Here is a 12,353-nt window from a genome sequence, read left to right as displayed (position 1 = left end):
CGATCGCGTGAATATTTCATTCAAATATTGTGAACCGAAAACAGCAATTAATGACAACCTGAATAATAAAAAGCACTACGTTACCCTCAGTCCTCTCCTCTCCCACAGTTGATTCAAATTAGATGCTTAGTCACTGGAAAAAAAGAAAAAAAAGCCAGAAACAGAAATCCGAGAAGGAGTCACTCTACAGGAAAAGGAGACTGCTCCGGTCATCGGCCATGGAGTCAGAAAGGCTGTGCCTGGAGATGGTGAGTTGCTGTTGCAAACTGCCCTCTTGAAGCACGACCGTGCTTCTGGTCACGTGTTTTATATCCTACACCAACTTCTGCTTCTGTCCAGTCTCACCTGAGGTGATTTCAGTCCATCTTCTCATCTGTTATTTATCCGTGTCATCACCCAGTTTTTTACTGGAGAACCACCCTGCCCATAGGTTCCCTGGGGAACACTTGCTGATCCGATTACAAATTCGGAAACAGGTTGGCCAAACCCTGCCAGCCCCAGTCGTGGGGGTTTGGGTGAATTGCCCACATGTACAAATGCACCTTGTAGCTCGGGCAATTAGGAGTGATCCAGCTGTGCCTGATTCCCTGGCTGGACTACAGATGTCTCCTAAAATATATAGTCATATGAGCTGCTACTCAGGTTGAAAATACAAGAGTTTGAGAAGTCTCATAGCAAAACTAAACGAGGACATGCAATTTCTTCTGATTTGTTCTGGAAAGCCACCACTGACAAATGGGACAGGTTCTGTGTGCACCCTGCCTTGGGAGAGGCTGCTCTTGTTTTTGTAACTTGATCGAAGTCTTAAAACTAAAAAGCTCATGAGAATTGGCTTAAATCTGGCCCAAGCTCCACTGTTTCAAAAATATTCTTAGTAGCTGATGAGTGATTGGGCTTTGACAACTGGAATAAAATAAGTTTATTAATAATAACCTTTACCATTAATTATTAGTGATCCGCAGTGTTAATCACAAGTTTAAATTGTCAGCTGAATTCTCTGATTCTGTAACAGGTTGTCCAGAGAGATTCTGGAGTCTCCATCCTTCAGGGTGTCCCAAACCCATAGACATGGTCCTGGGCAACCTGCTCTCGCTGACTCTGCTTAAGCCAGAAGCGACCAAACTCAGTGATCTCCAGAGGTTCCTGCCATCCTCAACTGAACTCTGTGATCTCCAGAGGTTCCTGCCATCCTCAACTGAACTCTGTGATCTCCAGAGGTTCCTGCCATCCTCAACTGAACTCTGTGATCTCCAGAGGTTCCTGCCATCCTCAAGGATTCTGTGATACCCATCAAGTGGAACACACGCTGTGGACTGCCTTGTGTTGCCACTGCAAACGTATCCCCCCCCGTCAGTGAAGTTACAGGGATTACAAGGGGGGAGTAGGCAAAGTAGAGAGGGGTGAAGAGATGCCGACCTCCCGTTCCTGGAACTCACCCTGCCCTCACCACCAAACTGAATTCTGCGAGCCTGTAGATGGGCTGGTACGCAAGGAGGCAAAATTATTTTCTGCCCCGATGCTGAAAAGCCGTGAAAACACCCTCTCCCACATTATGGACACTCCGTAAAGCGCACCACACCTTGTAGTTGTGCTGCAGAACCGTTACTGAGTCCGAATCCCCCCCCCTCCTGCCCCCACGTCATGGTTTTGGTCCCTTTGGGTTTAGATATGACCTCAAAAAACACGCTGAACAGCGGTGTGAGACCAAAGCCGGATTTCTAGAGAGAACTGGTTTAAAGCTTTGCCAACTTTGTTTTTCAGATGGAAAACATTTTCATCAATCTTTATATTTAAGCTATTTCAAAGAAGTTTCATTTTAGAAACACACTAAATGCATGCTGGTTGACGTTTTTGAGAGTAGAGCATTTTGATTTTGGTCCAAAACAACATGCCTAAATTAAGCTAATTTTAAAGGTTCCATAAAATTCCTAAGAGGTCAAATTAGGGTGACATGTTTTGATTTTAATCAAAACCAAAAGAATTTAAGTTGCCCAAGACCTCAGAGCTTTCCTACATGAATTTCGTTTTACAAGAAACCTAAACCACCTTCTTTTGTTTGAAAATGTAAGAAAATATGTTCTTTAGAAGTCATAAAACTTCCCACTGAACAAAATGCCTGTAGTTCATTCCCTTTTCTTTTAGGGCAAAGGCTGCGGCCTTTATGGCATTAGATTGCTGTTTCAAAAGCCTACAAATAATCATGAATATAAATTAATATAAACCACAATTTTCACAATTTACTCATCACAAGTATACTGCCAAGGAGCACATACAGTATATATTTTTTAAACCTATATACTTCTCACATCTTTCCAGGTATTAAATATTCTAATTATTGAATTTAGAATTCTCAGACTCGCCGAACACGCAGACCGAGGATTACTCTGAAAAGGTTTTCTAGTTTTACGTAACTGCAGTCCTTTACCTTGTCAGATTAACTCTATCACTGCCAGAAGGGCAATGCGTGTGCCTGCGCAGGTGGGCTGCAGGTTACAGGTACAAAACACGACGGCTCGTTACACTGCAGAGTGTCACATTTGTGTGTGGCGAATGGAGTCAGAGCCAGCTGGACTGCCAGAGCCCAGCTGGAAGTTCTGGTGCCAGTACTTAATCTGCCTTTTCACTGTATAAACAGAAAACAAGGCAAACTGAGTGTAAAAATCACATAATGATTATTGTAACCTATAAAAATAAAACCTTTTTCTCACTTTTTATAAATAGGGAGATACAAGAGGAGTTAATTTAAGGAAAAACACAAATGGCCATCACGCATTCTTTATTTCTCTGCTTTCCTCACAAACAAAACTAGTGCAGTTAGAAGTAAACATGATGTCAAATGGCTGCATGTAAACATCTTTGAAATTTCTAACACACTATCAGCTGGAGGCACACAGCCACCCAACTACTAAAATACTTTAAACATAAACCCACCATTCAGATTCTCAACACCCCTACTCAGCTGCCACTCTGGAGGCACTAAACTTGTGTGGCCCTTTGTGTTCTGCACGATGCAGCACAGCTTGAGTCCTGGTGGTCGTTATCTGCTCTGTGTCTAGTGCCTGGACATCCTCCGCCCTCGGCATTTCTCCTCCTAGCTCCAAGAGTGACCCAAAGAGACATTTGTGGTTCGAATAGTCCAGCTGCCTTTGACTGCCCAGAAAACACAGGCTAGCTGGGATGTTCTCCTTTTCTCCAGTATTGCCATCACTGAGGTACTCATCTGCACAATTTGACGAACAGGTCACCTTTCTCACCAGAGCAGGTACTCATCATTAGTCTTCAGATTTTCTCCCACTGTGGCCCAGCAGCTACAAAAGTCAGTGTTTCACCTTTGTCCCATTCTCAAGACAATTTCTGTTCATTACCCCCTTCCTAAGTAGCCCTCCTCACGGCACACAGCCCTGTGCCAACATGCAAGATCAACCATAGAATCATGAACGGTTTGGGTTGGAAGGGACCTCAAAGACCATCCAGTTCCAACCCCCCTGCCATGGGCAGGGACACCCTCCACTACACCAGGTTGCCCAAAGCCTCATCCAACCTGGCCTTGAACACTTCCAGGGATGGGGCAGCCACAGCTTCCCTGGGCAACCTGTTCCAGTGCCTCACCACCCTCAGAGGGAAGAATTTCTTCCTTAGATCTCATCTAAATCTCCCCTCTTTCAATCCTGCCCCTGCAGGCAACTTGGACAGCACCTGAACTGGGCTGTCAGTGAGGACTGTGTTTTGCAGCTGCGCCTTACACCTCCTCTTCTGTCCCGTGGTCTTTCAACACCACAGCCCATTTACTTACTTTATACACAGAACAGCTTCTGGCAGGATGGAGACATTGGATGGGAAAAGGTGAGTCTCCTGCTTTTCAGTCACGTGAAGACACTCAAATCCATAAAATATCTACTTCAAACCCCAGACTTCAACCTGCCACCTGCAAGACCCTCCTGAACAGACTAACAGTTTGCAGAATACTACAAGCCACAAACCAAAATTGCATCACAGCCACCTGCATAATTAGTAATAGGAATCATTTTTACAGGTTAAATTGTACTTTCATGGATTTCATTGTTTAATAAAGGGAAGTCTTCCAGCTTCCATAATGGTATTTCATTTTGTAGTTTCTTGCTTAGAAGTATAAGAGCTGAAAAGAAGATAAAACACTTTTACATGTAGGCTGCCTTTCCCAAAGCTACACATTTGATCAAGTTTTTAGGCAAGAGTAGGGAAATCGTATCTCAAGGGCATGCAAACCATTTTTCAGTGTTTGCTTGACTTTCAGAAGAGGCAGAGAACAGCAGATCACAATGCACAACACTTTCTGAATTATCTTAATGGTTAGTTCATGTGGGTTCTGTATTAGAAGCTGTTACATCCCTTACATGCTGTGTGGATAGTGGGTGTTTTAGATGAGATAGCTCACAACCTAGAGTCCATTTTAAAAACAAACGAACAAACAAACAATCAACTCCCCTCCCACCTCACTCCTAATCAGAGAGACCCAAACCTACTGAAACCACACTGACAATCTGAAACAGTGACCTGCCCCTCTGACTTCCAATAAATTGCTTTCTTAGTATGCTGTTCCGTGCTTTTCACTTCGAAAAAAGAGATTGGAGTGTTCCCAAATAGCTTTTCAATTATAACAGAGTTCTTAGTCTTAGTTCTTAGAGACTGTAGGTTCAGAAAACACATTTATTACAGAAGACCTGAGAAGGCAGTAATTAAGTGGCACAACTGAACGATAACCAGATGAAATCTCAAATCAGGTTGCAAGCACACAACTAGATTCCTGCTCCCATACACACAACACACGTCTGCCATAACTAAATAAATTTGCTCCGTGCCACAGCAGCTCTCAGCAAGAGTACTTCCAGAGAAATTGTCTGGGAAACTAGTATCACAGAGTACGCTGCTCATGGATGTGTGTTTGCCACTTACAAGATGTGTGCCTTGCTGAGTGTGCCCACAGAGTCCATCACCCGTGAAGCACTGGTACGACTGGGAAAGGAGGATGAGCTTGGGAGCAGCACAGCAGTCTCAGAAGCCCAGACCTCTAGGGCTTGCTCTTCTATTATCATTCATTTCATGTATTACAGGAGCTGGCCAGAAACAGAGTGCCCCTTTTCGCTGTGCTCTCTAACAGAGTAACTGATGTGATTTCTGTAAGGGGAAACTCAGGAGAGATCCAAGCTGAATTTCCAAAGCTTGGCATTTTGGCATTTCTACGTGCTGGATCACACTACAGACAATCATTTAGAAACAAGCTGCTTTTCCTTCACTTACATTAACTCAGCCTAAGCATAATACTGAGGTATCCGCCAGCACGGTACAGCCACAAAAACCTCAAACGCAAGTGCAGCACAGAAAATCCCAACACAGCCTTTAGTTACAGCCTCGGGATCATTATCCCATTTCAAGTGAAGCACAAGTAATAGAAACTCATGGTCTATTTTTATTTTTTTCCCCCCAAACAAGAAGGTCAGGAGTTTGTTGCCAACACGGCTCTCAGTTGCAGATCCCATCGCCAGTTTTCAATTATTGAAAACCAACTCACAACCTAGCGGAGACGGGTCTTGTCATTTAACCTTCAACCCAAACATCCCTTTTTAGATATACTCGGAAAAAGAAGAGAGGAAAGGCCCAAAGGACCATGGTTGCAAGTGGGGCGAGCTGTTCTGTTGGGTACCACTACCATCTTCTCCTTCACTGATCCTGTATGTCCCTATGTCCCCTATTTTCATTTATTTTGCTAGTGGCCACACAGCACGGCACAAACCGAGAGCCTCTCGTCTTGCTGGTACGGTTCTGGCAGGAGCACACGTTGTGACACACTCCTCGGAGATGTTTGGCATCTCAGACCACATCATCTCCTCACAGGCAGCATAAAAAACAAGGTGTCCCACCTTGAGCTGAGTACTGAAATTGAGAGAACATTTTCCTTCTCCATAGAGGAGAGACAAGTTCAAACCTGCCCGATCCCAAGTAATGTGAATCCAGTTCTCCCAATGCACTCTAAGTTTCAGGATATTCAGTGGAATATCAACACCTGTAGAAGTTTTTTCATAAAATATTGCCATAAAAAAACCCAGGGACTGACAAACAATGGGGTCTTGTGAACGAGTCTTCCAACAACCATGCAAGAGAGTAACACCCTTGATTTCACATCATGCAACAAGTCAAACTAGAGAGGCAGAGATTTAGCCAGTGACTACAAGACATTTAGGGGCAGGATACTGTCTCCCGAGCAATACATCTGTCTTTGTATGAAGTTAAGCAGAGGAAAAAGTTTAATTCTGGTCTCTCACCAACCATTTGTATGTTTTAGGTACTAGCTGCTACGTCTAAGTGAGGCACTGCTGCCCATCTTGCTTTTTTTCATGAAACTAATTTTAGAAGAGAGCACACAACTATGAAGTTGGATGGGATATTTCCCTCAGCCTTGAGGTTAGATGTCTGGTTTGGAAAGAAAGGTTCAAGAAAACACGCTTAGAAAGGTTCCTGGTGAATTTTCTGGTTTGTGTGAATCCCACCAGTACGCTGCCTTCCTATACAATACCCTGAAAAGTTACTCTGAGCTCTTAATAGGCCTGTGTTAAAAATGGAGCTCCCACGGGAGATACCGTTACCAATTCCAAGGATAAAGCCGTGCAAACCAATGTTTCCCACCATTGCACTCACCTATGCCAACCACAGCTAAATAAGAAAGAAAAAACAATCAAAACCTTGATTTTGTTTTTCCACGATGCAGAGCATAACCTTGATTCGTGGCTCTTTCATTTGGCTCAAATTTGATTGCTTTTGTTATCCAAAGGTGCTGGATGAGCTCAGCAGCAAGTGAATTTGGGAAGCAGTTAGTTCTGTAGTGCTTATTGAGCCTGCAGAGGCGAACCCAACACCTGACAAAGAGTATTTGTCTTGGAGAAAATTTTTTTAAAGCATGAAATCCTCCGTAAGCTTAAGGCAGCAGTGAATGCTCATTTGTGCCATCCGAGACTACGGACTTCTGTCCTTTCCTCTGGGCTCCTCTCCCACCCCCGTGGTACCTCCCCACCTTCCGTCTCCAAGGCTGCACTGCTGCAAGTGTCAGTTTAAGACTCCATGAGATGTCCGATGGCTCAGTACGTCTAAAATCCAGTTTAATCTTCAAATGTAGATGGAGGATAAACCCAAAGCTTTGTTTGCTGCTTTTAAATTCACTAAGGGAGTAGGTAATTCCACCAACATTTGAACAATGATAATCTTGTTCAAGGATGGGGGGGGAAAATTGCTTTAATTCCTCTTCTTCTGGGAATTGTGCTGAAATGAGGCTTAAAGTGAGAAACGCACTTCCAGGTTTATTTGAATTTAAACCGCACTGAATCTTTTCCATCTCAAATCTGACAAAGCTGAAGGTGTGTGAGGAGCAATGCCTCACACAAAAATAGTTTCATACAAAATTCTCGTAGCTTTCCAAATTTACCAACAACCCCGAGAAATTCTAAACGGTCAGATCTTGTTTAGCCCATGGAGAAACAACCTCACCAATTCTGCTCTTGTATACGCTACGTATCTTTCCTCAGCCTCCACAAACGTACCTATTTTAATCACATCCTTCCTCCCCTCTCAAACAGAACATTTTTTTACCCCTTGGATATGCAGCTAATACACACTCCGTGTCTCCCTCCCCTCTTAAAAGCAGTATTAGTTCTTTGTCTCAAGGAAATGATTAAATCAAGCTGTCTACCCTAACCAGCAAATAAAACAGCGGAAGTTCTTTGCTTTCCAACTCATTTGCACCAGCAAAGTCAACCATTCCTTTCTCTGGTGTCTTAATCCCTCTGATTTCACACTAGAAAAACGAGGAACGAGGCAGTGGGACAGGAGCGTGTTTATCCAATATAAGCACAAATGATTTAGAAAGTCCATTTTACACACAGTATCCGTGTTAGTGGCATATGTTTTTGCCAATAATAATTCCAGCCTTTTGCTGGAATACTCAACCATACTCAAATATAGTTTTAAATAGAGGATCCAAAATCTCCTGCCCAAACACGTTGGTCTGGGCTTTGATCTGGATCTGCAGTCCAATTTTTAGGTACAGACTGGTGATACCTTAACCACTGTAACAAATCCATCCCCGATGGTACGGAGTGGCACTATCACCTAACCCCTGGCAGGCTTCCACACTGGACTCACTTAAAGAGAACACTTCTCTAAATGAGCCAGAAGAGAAATTTTGTAAGATGCTTACTACCTTTCTACAGAGTAATGTTTATCCGCATCATGCTGTCCATCACAACGTGATTAAAATTATTTTACATCCAGCATCTGAGCTTAAATTGCTTCCTGTTACAAGGTTTTCTGAATGGTTTTCATCTCATTACTAAGTATTTCAACTCCGGTTAGAGAGACATTTGGATAATGGTCCTGAGTGAAAAGTCTTTGTGTTCTTCTGCAGGATTACATCTATTAGACTGTGTTAATCTAAACCTGAACCTGTAATTGCAGTTCTGCGGAGTAGGGAGCAGATGCTTCTGCCCCAGCAAAATCCTGCTCAACCTTTAGAGCACCAATTTATAGACAGATCAAAACGTGTTACATGGGATCACCAGACAGCTCACAGCATGAAAGAGATGTAACAGACTTAAAAAGGTGTTTGAAAGTGGTTTTGGCCTGAAGGCGAATTACATAAATCAGTCATCTCACGTGAAAATAAGGGGGAGGAAAAAAACCTATAAATTTAAGAACATACATATATATACATATATATATAAACCAGAACACTATGAGCACCAGAGGACCTATCATAAAACCCACTTCAATTGTAAACTTCTCCTGGTTTCCCCAGTCACCAGAGAGAAAAGCACGCTCAGCATATACTTCTGCTATAGGGCATCCAACCTATAGGCATGTTTTGGGTTATTGGATAAGGCATGCAGCAGCACCGCTTCCAACAGCTTTCCACAAGTTTCATATATTCCCTCCTACAAGACGTGCTGGTGACCATGGCCACCTTTTAGGTGGAAGCTAGTGCTAGGAGCAGGGAGACCTCCTCTATCACTTTGCTAAGGGTAGCCAGTGTTTACCAGGCATAGATGCACTTCCAGAACATGCTCATTAAGTCCACTTCATGCCTGAATTCAAAGACTAAAAACTACTCCAAACTTATTAGCAGCTCTCTATAAACTGATACAACAATTGAATGCTACTCAAGGGCTTATATCGATGTTTGCTATTAAAAAATAAAGAGCAGAGTTAAATGAAGAGTAGAAGAGATACAAATTCAATTAATTCAGCAATGAAGTGCTGAAAATGTACCTATTAAGGCAGCTAAGTAAAGCAAATGCCTACAAACTCTATTAGCAGACACCCTGATCGTTGACTTTGCTCTTACTGAAAGTTCACTATGTGACAAGAATCATCTGCCCTTTGCCAAGTCAGAAGTTTCTGTATGAAACAGAATCCAAATTTAACACTGCATGAGGAATGTCATTGGTAGCTTTTACATACAAACGCATGGGAAACATCTGAGCTGATTCTTATGCTGAAAGGTAGAGAAAGGGACTGCAGGAGGAGTCGGAAAGGGATTTTAAACAGTATGTCTCCAGTGGCTCCAGTTACTCTAAGAAAACTTACAGCACTTGGAAGCTCTTCAGTATCCAATATCACTGTCAGAAATAATCTGAAGAAGTTTTAATGATGCTACTGTGGTGATCAATGTCTACTGAAAGCAGTTCTTCCTGGTTGTGAAGTCCAAGGTAAAAATCCAGTCTAGGTCTATGTCCAAATGGGAGATGACTGCCACTAACTCCCATGTGTGTTTTCAGAAAAATTAACTATAGACTCTCAACTGAGTGACTTTTGGAATATATTGGTTTAGAAATCTCAAACTTAACGTGCAAGTCTAGCAAGATGTTGGGACAAGCTCATGCTTTCTGATTGTATTTTGGATTTTCTGGTGCCAGAAGGAATCAGGCTTGGCATTCTGTAGGTGTAAGTGAAACCAAAGTAATGGTTGCTGGCACAGAAGGCACAGGCCTGGACCACAAATCTCAAAAGTAAATTTATTCAAGATTTGGTTTGCAAGTTTGAGCAAACCAAGCTCTTTACATGAACTGATTACTCAGTTTCAACTACACTTTTGCAAGATGCTGCAATGAAATTTTGATTTCCCCAGAAAAGCCTATTTTCCTAACTGGCTCATGATTACTAAAGGAAAAGGAGTATAAATCCACAAACAAGCGTTGCTCAACCCCCTCAGCTTTTTGTCTGACATAAGAAAACAGAAGCGTTTTCAGCTCGTCTAGCAATACCTGCAACTATTTCACCTAAAAAGGAAAGGCAGCTGAAGAGGCAGGAAAAGCAGGCAGAAATTACAGCTGTGTTCAAGTCCTTCATCCAATTAAGCACATAGACCAGCGCTGCAGTTCGCATCTGCACAAGTTAGAGACTTGTTACCAAGAGATCAAACAGAACGTTTTCTTGAAGCAACCTTCCCCCCTGCCCCACCAAAAAAAACCCCAAACATTATGATCTCTCTGCCAAATTGAGTAGTCTTCTCCAGATTTCTTAGCTCTCCTATTCTCAGCTATTCAGGCTTCTGAAAACCCACCAGATTAAATCAATCCAAGCAGACATGAAGCGCAAACAAAACGCTGCAGCCGGTCCTTCAGTCCTACGAAGCAGTACACACCAGGGTCCACCATCCCAAACATCTGCCCTGCATGCTTTTTTCAGCGGTCACTTAATACCACCTATCGTCCAAACCCACTGACAAATCCTTCAAAACTTGTTCTTCTGGGCCTCCTTGAACCAGCTCTTCTTGGATCACCTGCTTCCTCTTACAAAATTATTTGGCCTGAGCTCTTGCATCGGTCACATAGATTTTTCTCTTTATGATATTTTTGGTAAAGATTTCCTCTCTGTCTTGAAAATGAATTAATAAAGCTGTGACCAAGTTCCATTCCTTATCTATTAAATCCTTCCTTCCTTCCAGGGGACTTGGATACAGGCAGAAACGGGAGTCTGCCCTGAGCTTAACACACATACTCCCCGAGACAGATTCTTTTTTCCCTTCCAGGTATTCAAATGTTATATTTCCAGCATCAGTTTTAATTCGGATTGACACTAACAATCTTTCCTGAGTTCTTTGACCTTTCCCTCCAGGAACTTATCCCAGTTATTCCCAAGGGAATACAAAGGACAGGCCATTACAGAGCTGGGACAACGTGCTCTGTTAGAGCTCAGTGCCTGAATCAGCAGTACGCCAGCTTAACGAGCTGACACAAATTATTTTGCCTTTCTGGAAACAAGTGGCCTTCTTGTCTCGGGAGACCGATGCAAAGTGACATATTGAGGCAGCACCGGCGTTTCCATCATCCCTGTTGCCAGGGCTTGAGCTTAAGGACAAGGGTACTGCTGACCTAAACAGCACTGCATGCAGCACAGGGATGTAAAGGCACAAGAAAACCGCCACGTCACAGCAACGAGACATCACTTTGGCTTTTTTTTACATCAACTCCCAAATGGTTTTAAGGTTAATCCTGTTTCTTTTCCTCCTCTTCTCCCACTTTTCTTCGTACAGAGAAGCACACAGCAGCAGAACACAGAGGTTCTGCCAGACAGCTCACTGTGCACAGCCAGAAGCTGTTTGGCATGCCAGAGTAACAAAAATACCACCTCAACAGAAAAAATCCCTGCAGTCCAACAAGCACCAGTCAACTACGGTGACTGGAGTAGAGAAGCACTCTTGCTGCAAAGAAACAGACATTAGTACCACCTTTGAGTAATGTCTCTGTGGCCTCCAACAAGCACAGTCCCCATTGTACAACACTTAGACTCCAGTAGTGCCTTTGGTCTCTTGCTTTCCTCATTTTTGGCCGTTTGGTGAGATATGAGCAAGAAAGCTGTAGATCCACCAAGCAATAGGACAACAAAACACTTTTTTATCCATCAGCTCCCTCTTTGGCCATTTCAGCTCTCAACAGATGCTGCCAGCAGACAAGAAGGCAATTTGAAAAGCGAGCTGCAGCCTGTCTTGGGTAAAGACAGGAAAATAACACTACGTTTTAGGAGTCCAGTCCAAATTCAGCTCACAGCAAAAACATATTTCACTGCAGTCTCCTGCAGTTCACTCTGACACCGCAGACCCTACTGGAAACGGCCACTGTCCTCGTGGTATACTCCTGGCCTCCAAGGACCTGATGACAGGTACATCGGCATGGCTGGAGCTAATGGGAAATGAGTCTTTTTCTATGTGCTAAAGAGCAAAACTATTCTGTGCTGTTCTGCTTGGCCCCTGCTGCCTCCCAGGGGGTGGTTCCCCAGCCCTACTCTCAAAGCACGTGACAGCAATTCTCCGTTTAAAACGGTGTCTGCCT

Source organism: Tauraco erythrolophus, chromosome 6, assembly GCF_009769465.1.
Source record: "Tauraco erythrolophus isolate bTauEry1 chromosome 6, bTauEry1.pri, whole genome shotgun sequence".
In the NCBI taxonomy this organism is placed as follows: domain Eukaryota; kingdom Metazoa; phylum Chordata; class Aves; order Musophagiformes; family Musophagidae; genus Tauraco; species Tauraco erythrolophus.
This window is presented reverse-complemented; position numbering follows the sequence as displayed.